Below are 14,309 nucleotides of genomic sequence, written 5' to 3'. Positions count from 1 at the left end.
TTTATATTTTTGTTACACATAAATTTGTGTTTTTCTACTTTTAATAATAATATTTTACAACAAACAAAATTCAAAAGGAAAACATAAAATATCGCCTGAATTTATTGGGAGTATGACTTAAAAATGCGTGATTTTTTAAAATTTTAGCTTTTACTTTGAATCATTTGTACAATACAATTTATTCAAACTATTGGTCATTGTTAGCTTTCTGGCAATATATAGATTCCGAGCCAAAAGAACTGCACATCTTTTGGGGGCAAGAACGAATCAAGCCAATTTCAGATACCCAGAGAGAGCGTTCTACATCGATTGAAACAAGTAGTAGTCGGGCGGGGAAAGGTCTAGTTTATAAGACGAAACTTCCCAACCACTTCATAGTATTTTTTAACAGGTATTGGAACATGTACAGGTTCCATCAGGTACCAAATACAGTGCATTAGCGTCATGAATATTTGGCTTAGGTTTAGATTCGGCTGGTTGGCCGGGCTTCACGTAGGATCTCTTAAGCTTCCGGTTATCGTAATGGATTTATTTTTCATCGCAAAAATAGTTTTCTTTTATTTGGTTCAAACATAATTTCCGACATGAAAAAAATACTTTCAAGGTCACTCGGCTTCAATTCGTATGGTACCCTGTTTTTGTATGAATCCTGCTGCTCGCAAAGTTTTGAAATAGCTGCAAGCTTTTGTTGAGTTTGACAACAATCATCATGGAGTAATGTATCCAATTATTGGTCTTCAAACTTTTTTGGCTGGCCTGGCGGTCTTTGTCTTCCCTGTCAAAATCAAAACTTCTGAACCGCACAAACCATCTCTCGCATGTTGAAACCGATGGAACACATTCATCATAAGTTTTTATTAAAGAAGTAAAGCAAAACTTCCCGCATATGATGCTTTGTTGGCACAAAATTCGATATGCTCGAAGCAAAAAAAACTTTGTTGTTTACTCTATAATGTTCAATAACTAGGTGAGAATAACTGGCAGATATGTACCATTCAAAATGACATATAAGTTATTAAAAACTAAAACCGCGTTCAAGACATACACCCAATAATATTTTTATACTTTCTAGTTGTATTTTACGAATGTAGCTTCATATTTCAATTAAAATATTTGCCCTAATTATATGCTAACAATGTATCATTTGATTTGAAAATCATTCACCCACTTAAACATAAGTTTAATACTCTACCCATAACAATAATACAACTTTGAAATTAACAAAAAAACTTCCAAATACATCCATCAATTATTCTACACGTGTTTCTAGTTTTCAAAATAACAAAATCATTCCCTTAAGAAGTATCATTCATTAGTTCAAAAACCAATTTGTTTTTAATTGGTTTCAATGAAGTTTTCAAACAGTAATCACTCCCCGCACACTGAGCTCAACAAACTGCACATTAAATTTATTAAACCATAACAAAACAAAGTAAATCATAATTTTAATTGAGATAAAATTGCAAATTAAAAAAAAATACCAAACTGAAGATCTTAGAGTTGCGTGTTTTGGAACGAAGACAAAGAAAAGATTGCAAGAAATAAATTCAAATGATTGTTGCAATTAATTTGGCATCTTTGAGATGATGAGATGAATCTCATGATAGTAACCCAGAAACAAGTTCACATTCAGTGATTTGCGTTATGTTTGATACCAAGGGAAAAATTTTAAATATTAATAAATAAATTTGGAAAATACTAAAACGATTTTTTAGTATGTTTTTTAATGAATTGTGTAAACATAGATTTATAAACCAAAAGATGTCTAACTGAAACTTTAAAATTTATAAAGATCTATTCAAATTATGTTGAAATTTCAGTAAAAACCTCAATTTATTAACTCTTGTCCTCATTAATCAACTTTCCATCCATAAATAATGGAAAGCGGATGCTTCGGCTGAAATGTGAAATAATTAACATGAAGATAATTATAAAGGAGGTTCCAAAAGGGTATTTCTTCTTTTTCTGCTTGGACAAGCACTCACGTAATGACCCCTACTTAAGCAATGCATTGTGTTGGAACTAGGAAAATAGTTTATGGGAGGGAGGAATGAGAGAGTAGTGTTTGTGGACATTTGATTTGAATTTTCCTATATTGAAAGTTTTTTTTTACGTTTATTATAATATTATTCCTGCCTTTAATTACTAGGCCTTACAATATATAATTAAATCTTAAAACTAAACAATTATTATTCTCTCAGTGAAGAATCATATTTGGAAAATTAGATGAGTGGTAAATCAGCTCTACGCAGTCTTGAGCTGTCTTCATTTACTGTAAGTAGCCTTGTGAGCGGGTTCGGATGATGATGTAATTTTGATAAATAACCTTCACGAGTTTTTTTGAATTCATCTTTGACCAAGGGTACATCTAAGTCTCTATGGATGTTCTCTTCTCTGTTTCTTATGTACCATGGAGCTCCCGTCATAAGAATACGAATTTTGGATTGTGCCCTCTGTATAAGATCTATACTGGTATTGCTTGCTGTTCCCCATAATTGGATTCCGTATGTCCAAATTGCTTTTAAGATTGTCTTATACAGGATGACTTTGCAGTTAAGGCTTTATTTCGATTGGTGGTGGATTAGCCAGTGTAAATTTGAAGCCTTTAGTTTCTTGTGGAGCCGCTTGGCTTCTATGTACAGACGCCAACTAAGACGTCTATCTAAATGAATTCCAAGGTATGTAACGTGGTCAGATTGTGGGATGTTCACACTGTTTAGTGTCACTGGTGGACAATTTCCTCTCCTAAGTGAAAACGTTATGAGCTTGCTTTTGATTTCGTTCACTTGTATTCTCCAATTTTTTGACCACGTCTCCACGTGCCTGAGATAATTATCAAGGTTTCTAGATGCTACATGTCATCTGCAAAGGTGGAAATGGTTAATTCTTCGGACTCGGGCAAGTCTGAGGTGTATAATAAGTACAGGGTTGATCCTAGAACACTTCCCTGAGGTACATCAGCATTGATCGCATAGTCGCTTGTCACATAATCGCCGCATTTTATCTTAACAAGCGATCCGACAGGTAAAACTCTAGTATTTTGTGAGTACTAGAAGGCAGTAGGCATTTAATCTTGTGTATTATACCTTTATGTCATACCTTGTCAAAAGCCTGGGCAACATCTAGAAATATTGCCGAACTTTTTTAGTTCGAAAGATTTTCGTATCTCTCCAGTTAGGCGGTTATCTTGCTCAATTGTTCCGTGATGTTTACGGAATCCGAAGTGATGATCTGGGATAATGTTTTGACTATTTAAGAATGTTAAAATTTTCCCTTGGATTATTCTCTCAAATAGTTTAGACAAGGCAATAAGCTAATAGGCCTGTAGGATGATGCCAATGTCAAATCCTTTCGTGGCTTGGGTATCATTATAATTTGGGAGATTTTCCAATCATTCGGAAATACTCCTAGAGACAAGATCGCATTGAATAATACTGTGAGCACAATAATTGCCACATCTGGTAGGTTTCCAATCATGGAAGGTGTAATTAAATCATAACCTGGAGATTTTCTTAGTTTAAGATTGTCCTTTATGATCCTCTGAACATATTCTATACTAACACTGATTAGTTCGGAGTCTGTTCCTATCTGAACAGGTAAATCCCGCAATACTAAATTATTTGATGGGGGTGGTTGGAACACATTACTTAAGTGTTCAGCGAAAACTACGGCTTTATCCTTTTCACTACGTGCCCAGGAACCATCAGATTTTCTTATCGGACTTTGATCCTCTACAGGTGGCTTAATATTCTTAGCTTCCTTCCAAAGGGAGAAGTTTGTGTGCTTAGTAGGAAGACAGGAAAGACTTTTGCAGAAAGCTTATTAACGAATTTACACTGTCCAGTCTACCACAAATGGATGAGCCCTTGCCAAAGAACGTGTTTTTCGTAAAAAACTACGGTATTCGGGCACGAGTTCCTTAATTTCTGCAGAGCACATTCCATTATAGTATCGATATAACAGTGAAACACAACCCACATTGCGACGATGTTCCAGTGAGTCAATAGAGTTGGATACCCTACTGTCACCGATAAGCACCTTCGCCCTCTCCTCTACGTGGTCGAGTAACTCCAAAATAGACATTGAAGCATCGGCCCATACATGAGAGTTGTATTACATTTTGGTCGGATATAAGTGGTGTAAATAGTAAGGAGATCAGATGGAGTAAAGTATCTCCTACACCGTTTTAAAAAACCAAGGCAGTTGAATGCTTCTTTCGACACTTGAAAAATGTGTTTTGTCCATCGGACATCGCACAGAGTACTCATGCTCAGAACATAAAGAGCTTCTGATTCTTTAAAATTTACACCACCCGTAAAAACAGATGAAACAATATGATCTGTCGTGCTCATGTGTGTTAACATATAATATTGAGTCTTGCGTACATTAAAATCAACTCTGTTTGCTCAACCCCATACCGAGATTGTCACAAGGTCCCGATTAAGGCAATCATTCATGTTTTGCCTCATTGCCCCAATCTCCGACAGGCTTGGTCTATAACTGAATGAATATGAATGACAAATGTTGCTGTAATCTGCAAAAGAATAGATAGGTTTTGAAGTTTGGCGTAGAAGGTCGTTTAGAAAGATAAGAAATAGAGTAGGAGAAAGAACGGAGCCTTGTGGTATCCGTGAATTAATCTTGAGCACGTTTGATGATATCGCATCTACCATAACTCGTATAGTGCGACCTCTGAGAGAAGTTATTACCGACATCAAAAGCAATGAGGTTTGATAGAAGAGGAAATGTTTAGGGCCACCACTTTACGTTCGCCAAAACGGTGAATAAAACGACACCATTTTTCCGATAGGAAGGATAGCAAGTCTCCAGTCTGCCGTCCGCTGAGTAGATTGTTGGACTCTAAATTTTTCACAAGATGGTGGTTAACCATACTCTCCATATCTTTGGAAAGTGCTGAACAAATTGCCTCTCACTTTTTTGGAATATGCGTTACATTAGCAACCTTCCAACATATAGGAAATTCTCCGGCACTGTATAATATGACCAAAAGGTTTGCTAACGGACGGGCTAGCATCGAAGAACACTGCTTCAAGACCAGTGCTGGTAAACTATCAGGCCCAGGAGACTTGTTTATGTTTATCAGTTAGATCCTTTTTTTATGCGCGATTCGTTTTTTCGTTGATAAAAGTGCAGGAAAGCTAGTTTCACATAAATAAATATGTCGATGGCATATAGTGTGGCAACATGTTGCAACATCTGATAAAAAGAGTTTAGAATGAAGTGGTTGGGATGTTTTGCATCACCCACCTTATAGTCTAGACCTTGCCTCGTCCGACTACTAATTGTTTCGATTGATGCAGATACGCTCTCTCTGGGATACGCTTCACTTTGGAACAAAGTATAGAATGCTGGGGAAAAGGTCATAGCTAACAATGGAATTATCCATTAAACATTGTAAGGAAATCTTCCAAATTGAAAGGAAACCTGAATCAGGAAGAAAAAAGGTCTAGCAGATATTGATAAGGCAAAATAAGTCGAATAACTCTTTCGAAGAGCACCAAATACTTCTATCAGAAAAGCAACTCGTAAAGTTAAATGCTTTGATTCTTTTGTGCGCAGAGCCAAAGCTAATAGAAGAAACTTAAGTAGAAGCAAATGAACGAGCGAACAAATTGAGGTAACATTTTATAAAAAATACACTTGCTGTGTGATTGATGATGAAACTTAGTTACTAGTAGACTTTTCACAACTTCCGGGTCAAGATTTTTATGCGGCAGATGGACGAGGTAATGTTCCAGAACAGTAACGGACAATAAAACAAACAAAATTCCCCATGAATTATGTTGTGGGGCAAGCCATTTGCAGTTGTGGTAAAAGAAGCCAATCATTTGTGACAGAAATATATATATGTAAATATATACTCCACAAAGCATAGAGTGCGTTCATATTTTTGACCCGATTTGGCATCATGCCACTATGGAAAAAAGCCCCTTGAGTTTTATTTAAACAATGTCAATTTTGTACCGCAAAGGTAACGGAAGCCACTATAAAATCTTTCCGGAAATATGCCAATATTTTAATGTCTAATGAATTTGTACAATATTTGAATAAATTTATGTATTTTTGAGAATTTTTATATTGAACGGTTTCAGTTTTATATAACTTAATACAAGTATAAATTTTTTTGGCTTACTTGTTAGGGCCGCAGAGCCCCATTTGGAAATAGTTTTTCTAAGCATTATCAGATTTTCCAGGATTTGGTTTTTAAATTACGGCAAATAATTTATTCTTGGGAGCATCGACAATCGAAAAAGCAATAAGTGTCAATGGATTCCATAACCCTGAAAAATATCAAACCCTTTCCAAAGTTTAAAAATTAACTTCAATTAATGGACAATAATTAATCATGTTAGTAATTGGAAGAACTCCACAGTCGGCAAATATTCTCTACGATGGAAATATTTTCGAAATTAACTAACTAACATTTGCATTTATAATTAAGTAGCTAAAGAAACAATTTTTTATTTTTTTTTAATATTAGAGTTGAATAAATACATTTATTAGATCATGATAACGAAACAATTTATTGGCAATTTTTAGCAAACCACAGAAAAAAGGAGTGATAATACCAAACCAAAGAAGAAAAAAACTAATATTTATTTAATAAACTGTAAGTAAAACAATAAAATGATTTAACCACAGCCACGGTTACTCAATGACTCAATGCGTTTATAAAATTGTTTTGTAAAAAGTCAAAATGTCAAGTGCTGCTTGCCTCCTTTTAAAATATGTAACCGACTTATAAATTTCAAAATCCACCACAGATAAAACGTAAAATAATTCACGAATACTACTCTCAAGCAAGTATTTGGTATTTTTCGAATTAATTAAAATTGAAAGAAGTCTATTTCAAATACATAAAATTAATATTATTACTCATCATTGGCAGTCGGTTGTTTAGATACAATCGTACATGAGTACATACATATGTAAGTCCATATGTATCTATGAATGTAATTTTAACTTTGTGTATTTTGCGAGTATTTAATTTAAATTTGTTGAATTGTTTGATTGCTTTTGTGTTGTTGGTAGCACAATAACATCATCATTTACAGCATCTACAACATGATCGTCATCGTCATCATCATCATCTTCATGAATTTCAGTTGCATTGATGCATGTTTCAGTAGTTGCTGCAACTACCAACTTCTACTTGCAATTCGTAATGGTGAAGGCACTGTTGGTGGCGGTGGTGGCTGGCGGTACATGTTAGTTACCATGATGATGGTAGCTACAAATAATAATTCAAAATTAAATCAATGAATATGAGTACTGAACATTCTGTGTTCTCGTAGAAAAATTAATTTCAATTTTAAATACAAAAGAATATTTAAATACTCATGTGTTGTGTAGTAAATGAATATAGCGAAATATGAGCGTATGTGTGTTTGAAACTCATAAGTTGCTGGTAAATTTGTAGTGCAATAAAAATAATTCATATTGCCAATAAAAACATAAATTAAAAGATCTCAATCGCATTAAACAAAGTACAACAACTATGAACTGGTAAACATGATGATAAAGATGCTTCGGAACTTCAACCAAAAAAAAACTAAACATATACAGTTTGACTATCAGCAGTGAGGTCCAACGGTTTAAATTGGGTTGGACCTAAACTCAAAATTCTTGGGTCAAATCGACATTAGCCTATTTTGAGCTAATGCCACATTATATCGAATATTACACAAGTGATAAGAAACTAAGTTATTCCCAAGCATGCTTCAATTTAAGAAAAGTATTATTTTAATCTGTCAATATCTATCTAAAATAGTAAATTTTAGATTCCCTTCATTTATATACCCTTCAACAAATTATACTTCAAAATACAAATTTGAAAAATTTTTTTTTTTTTCTAAAGTTGCTTTTTTAATTTTTTGGAATTTTTTTCGAATTGTTATTTAAATTTTTTTTTAAATTGGTGAAAAGAATTCGGGTTAAAAAATATTTTAACCCGATATTTGACCCATTGTAGGTCCAACATACTATCTTTGAAATATCTATCATTAGGTATCCATATTGTCTATATTAATGACTTAGTAATCCAGATATAGGTCAAAAATCGAGGTTGGTCAAATTGGTTTTTTCCTCATATCTCAGCCATTTGTGGAACGAATTGATTTCAACAGACAGTTTTTCACACTATCATGTTCAATAACAAAGTGAGAATAAATAACAGATATGTATCCTTCAAAATTATTTTTTTTTGCATTATTTTTTATGAAAAATATTACTACTTTGGCCCAAAACTAAATACTTCCCATTATGCAAACATTTTTAGCATTTGGCTTTTAAATGGCTGAAAATAATTTTAGACCTTGAAAAATTCGAACATATAAAAAGTGCAAAATAATATACTTATTTTCCTTTGCTGTAAATAAAAATAAATTGATTTGCAATGAAACAAATTTACGAACATTTGCCAAGTATTTTAATAATCAATAAAAAATTATTGTACTCTAGGGTATTCAAATTATTTGTTTTATCTTTTTTCGCACTGAATGTTAGGTTGTGCATTAGGGTGGCCCTTAATAAACGAAAGTTGGATTTTGACCATTCTCACCCCCCAGTTTGGTGAACATTAGTAAAAAAATCATCCTGAACAAATTTTTGGTAAATCGGTTGGGGTTAAGACGTGCCGCAAGCCCTCTGAAGTTTTGAGATGCATTTACAAGGGGAAAAAATGCATTTTTTCAGTTTTTGTAAAAATTTTGCCATTAAAAAATTACTTTTGTAATTTAATTTAAAAGAATCGAATTGTGTACGTAATTTGCGTTCTAATGAGACATCAAAAACAGAAATTGGTCAAAAAATGTTAAAGTTATTAAAAATTCGCCTGGCCATTAACGTGTCTCAGGCCACTAGAACAAGAAATGTAGGAACAAAATTAACATATTTTGAGAAATATTAAAATAAAAGCTCATTTTTACTTAAAATATGTCCATATTTACTTGTATATGAGTTTTTGTCTTCGTAGGATACCGTTAACCTATTCTTAGGTATGAACAAAAAAATAAAATTTTTTAACGGCAGTTTCAAAACTCCATTTTCAAATTTTTAAAAGTTTTGTTAAACAAATTTCAGAATTATTTGATCATCTCATTGGGATTTATTAAGAATAAATAGGGAATAAAAATGTGAAAAAATTATGAAAATATCTCTTATAGTTTTTTCGTACCTGCGATTTAAATTTTGAAATTTTCGAGAAAAACCAATTATTTGGCAATTTTTAGGCCAATGAGCTCTATTTCCTTACTCTTATGAATTTTAAGTAAAACCTATTGAGAATATTATAGTTCAGATAATTCTAAATATACTTTGAAACTTCTACTAAAATCGGAAGACGCTAACCCTTAAATCGTGATGGTCAAATGTCAAATTTTTCAATATTTGGAATTTCTCTTTGAAAGATTTCGAAATGTTCGAAATGTTGTATATTTTTAGGCCGATTTTGATGAAATTTTACAAAAATATAACACAAAGCCTAGTATTTACAAAAACAGCAGAAAAATTAAAATTAACCCTAAATAGCACTTGGTATTAAAATGACCCCAAACTTCTAAAACCATAAAGAAAATTTTGATTTTAAAAGTTTGGGGTCATTTTAACCCGAAGTGCCATTAAACGTTAATTTCCATTCTTGTGCTGTTATTATAAACCCTTGAGTTTATGTTATATTTTTGTTAAATTTCATCTAAATCGGCCCAAAAATATACAACATTTCGAAATCATTCCAAGAGAAATTCCAAATATTGAAAAATTTTACCTTTGACCTTCGCGATTTAAGGGTTAACGTCTTCCGATTTTAATAGAAGTTTCAGAGTATATTTAGAATCATCTGTACTATAATATTCTGAATAAGTTTGACTCAAAATTCATAAGAGTAAGGAAATAGAGCTCATTGGCCTAAAAATTGCCAAATAATTGGTTTTTCTCGAAAATTTCAAAATTTAAATCGCAGGTACGGAAAAACTATAAGAGATATTTTCATAATTTTTTCACATTTTTATTTCCTATTATATTCTTAATAAATCTCAATGAGATGATCAAAAAATTCTGAAATTTGTTTAACAAAATTTTTAAAATTTTGAAAATGGAGTTTTGAAACTGTAGTTAAAAAAATTTATTTTTTTTGTTCATACCTAAGAATAGGTTAACGGTATCCTACGAAGACAAAAACTCATATGCAAGTATATATGGACATATTTTAAGTAAAAATGAGCTTTTATTTTAATATTTCTCAAAATATGTTAATTTTGTTCCTACATTTCTTGTACTAGTGACCTGAGACACGTTAATGGCCTGGCGAATTTTTAATAACTTTAACATTTTTTGACCGATTTCTGTTTTTGATGTCTCATTAGAACGACAATTACGTACACATGTCGATTTTTTTAAATTAAATTACAAAAGTAATTTTTTAATGGCAAAATTTTTACAAAAACTGAAAAAAATGAATTTTTTCCCCTTGTAAATGCATCTCAAAACTTCAGAGGGCTTGCGGCACGTCTTATCCGCAACCGATTTACCTAAAATTTTTTCAGGATGATTTTTTTTATTAATGTTCACCAAACTGGAGGGTGAGAAGGGCCAAAATCCAATTTTCGTTTATTAAGGGCCACCCTATTGTGCATGTGTACCGAGTTCTTGTAGCGTACAAAGGAATTAGGTCGCGAACAAATTAGTGAAACAATGTTAGGGACGGTCTATTAGATCTGGAATATTTTAGGGAGACTACCTTTCTGACACCATTATTCGAGTTGGTTATTTTAAGAAACTTGATCGCCACTAACAGATACTGGGAGAACAGAACGAAATAAAGTCCAGTCTGAGAACCTTTGCAGAGGTGATAACGAGTCACTGTTCGATAAGTGTTAAATCTCGTAAATTGTACAATGGCACTCCGTTTTGTATGATGTTAAGGATGTCAGAATATTATGTAGGTAAATCCAATAGAAAATTCATTAATATTCACCTCTATCGTGAAAAACATGTTGAATTTGTGTTTCCATGATATATCTATTTCCCTCGAAGGAAAATTTGATATCGTGATATTCCCATGAGCTTTTCATTCACAATAGTTGATTTTGTGCGTAACAGCCGTTTATGGTTTACAAAATTCCATGTCAAAATTTCACAACATGGGGAATTTTTTCACATGAACAAAGTCCATGAACGAAAAATGGGAAAAGCGAACATATTTCATGTGAAATATTGATATTCCAAACAAAATTCAAAAAAAGTGGTGATTGTGCGTATGTATATATAAGTTTATCATTACATGTGTAACATTGAGAAATATTCATTCAAGACCCAACAAAGTATATATTTTCTTGATCCTTATGAAATTCGAAGTTGATTGAGCTATGTCCGTCCGTCTGTGTAAAACATCATCATGCCCAAAACACACAAACAAACTTAGCAGGAATTTTACTATTATCCTAACCAGTTTTGTAATAAAAATCAGCAAAATCGTTACAACAGAACCAGAGTTATGGACCAAAGTGTGAGACAAGCTTTCAAAAATATATAAAATTTTAATTTTATTTTCTTCATATTTTTACCTATGAAACGAATTATTTCAATAATCAGCCAGGCGATTTTTCTGTTTTTCAATCAAACATTAATTTAATACAATGTGCTATTTTATATAAAGAATTTTATCGCATTCGTTAGTCGATCGATTAAATTAATTCAATGGATACCCTAAATAAGAATGTATTTAATTAATATTTACATATATCTTCACATTATAAACAGTTTGGACTGTAAAATACGACATCGAAATTAATTACATTTAATAGTTATGAGTATGACCCCTTGACTTTTGTTTGCATAGTAGCTAATAACTTTTTTTGTTAAAATGCATTAAATTTTTTTAAATACATTTAAGATGCTGATGATTTTCTAAATAAATTTTTAAATTATCTCAAATTGTTTCTTCAAGAAAAATGTTTAAATTAATTTTTGAAACTAGTCTAAAAATCGTTATTTTTATACCCTCCACCACCATGAGGGTATATATAAGTTTGTCATTCCGTAACATTGAAAAATATTCATCGGAGACCCAACAAGGTATTTATATTATTGATCCTTATGAAGTTCTAAGTCGATTGAGCTATGTCCGTCTGTCTGTCCGTCTGTCTATCTGTATAAAACACGCTCACGTCCAAAATAGACAAACAAAATTGGTAGATTTGCAAAAAAAATTTTACTATTGTCCTAAACAATTTGGTATTGAAAATCAGCAAAATCGTTCTTTTTATGATAAATTTTACGAATTGGTTCATGATTTCTCCTAGCCCCCATATAAATTTCTTCCCGAAATATGGTTCTATGGTCTATAAATGCCTACAGAATTGCAGTATCCATACAAAATTCATCAGAAATAAGGATCGGCCCATATTTAACCATAGCTCCCATATAAGGCCCACTTCCGAAAATCAGTTAAGTATTCATAAATTCCTTAATCATGCTAAAATTGGACACCAATAATACTCAAATATATAGAATTCAAGATACCGAATTTTATGAATTTTATAATTGGTCATAGACCATTTCACAAAAAGATATTAATTAAACTTAATAAATATCTAAAAAATATAGATATAAAAATAAAATTATACAGAGATCAGTAATTTGTATTGATCCATATTTGACCATAACTCTCATATAGGGTACACTTTCCCGAAAATCACTAAAATCCTAATAAATTTCTTACAAATATAGTTATCAAGTTGAAATTCCAAAAAAAAAGTTCAATATTGTTACGTTTTAACCTTTTCAAAACGCTGGTTTATTTCCTTTAAATAAACCGGATACTTTTGATTGCAAATAAAAGCCGTTTTGTAGTTTAAAAATTGTAACAACTTTATTTAAAATGTACAACAACAACAGAATTAAATAGTCACTCAGTGTTTTTATACCCTACACCACCATAGTGGTGAGGGTATTATGCGTTTGTGCAGATGTTTGAAACGCCCAAAAATATTAGTCTAACACCCACCTTAAAGTATACCGATCGACTTAGAATCACTTTCTGAGTCGATTAAACGATGTCAATCCGTCCGTCTGGTCGGCTGGCTGTCCATGTAAACCTTGTGCGCAGAGTACATGTCGCAATTTTGAAGATATTTCGATCAAATTTGGTAAATATTATTTTTTCGGCCCTGGTATGGATATAACGGACCGCATCAACAAAGCCAGAGTCGCATTTCACTCGCTAAACAAAGTCTGGCGAGCGAAAAATATATCTATTCCTACAAAAATTACACAGTACAACACATGATTTTGGGACTCAATTCTGACAATTGCACTTGAAAGTAGCCCCAAAAATAAGAACTTCTGCATCATTAGTTTTGTCAAGTTGGCTGCCGTAATAATTTAATGACCATACGAAAAAGGTGCACCCAGTGCCTTAAAAATCGCAAAAATGGCCATTTTTTTAAATTTTTTATAAATTTTTCACCTTTTTTGCTCAATAACTGGATTACAAATCCAATTATGGACCGATCACCATGAAATTAGGTCGTGTGATTTGTGACTATATGAAAGTTATTAATCATGAATTTTGTATGTATTCCATCATTTTTAACAGATTTATTCACTTTAAAGTGATTTTCGGAAGCGGGTCTTATATGGGAGCTATGAATAATTATGGACCGATCATAATACAATTTTTTGACATGAATTTTATATATATAAAACTTATTTTGAGCGAAATTTGTGTAGATACATATATAAATTAAACATTTATGGCCGATAAAGTCCAATTTCGGGAGGGCATTTGTATGGGGGCTAGGTGAAATAATGAACCGATTTCAGCCAATTCCAACAGGCACTGGGTGCACCTTTTTCGGGTAGGTATGTTCCGTACTTTTTTTCTACTATTCAATATCTACAACTTTGCTTCAGCCACAAAAGAGATATTCCGTACGGTATACGAGATATAACCGTGCTAAAATATAGAAAAAGTGATAAAAATCCACCTTGAGGAAAAAAAATTCGTATGGTCATTAAATTATTACGGCAGCCAACTTGACAAACTAATGATGTAGAAGTTCTTATTCTTGGGGCTACTTTCACGTGCAGTTGTCAGAATTGAGTCCCAAAGCAATGAACTGAAAAATGTTGTACTGTGTTAGGATATTTAATTGCAGTGTAAAATCCGTCTTACTCTACAGCTGCACTACATGGAGCACAACGCAAACCACACTCAAATAGTTGCAAACATTTGTGAATCGTTGCCTTAGACAAATTCTCCGCATATTCTGGCCACATTGGGTGACTAA

Source organism: Calliphora vicina, chromosome 5 (assembly GCF_958450345.1).
Source record: "Calliphora vicina chromosome 5, idCalVici1.1, whole genome shotgun sequence".
Classification (NCBI taxonomy): domain Eukaryota; kingdom Metazoa; phylum Arthropoda; class Insecta; order Diptera; family Calliphoridae; genus Calliphora; species Calliphora vicina.
This window is presented reverse-complemented; position numbering follows the sequence as displayed.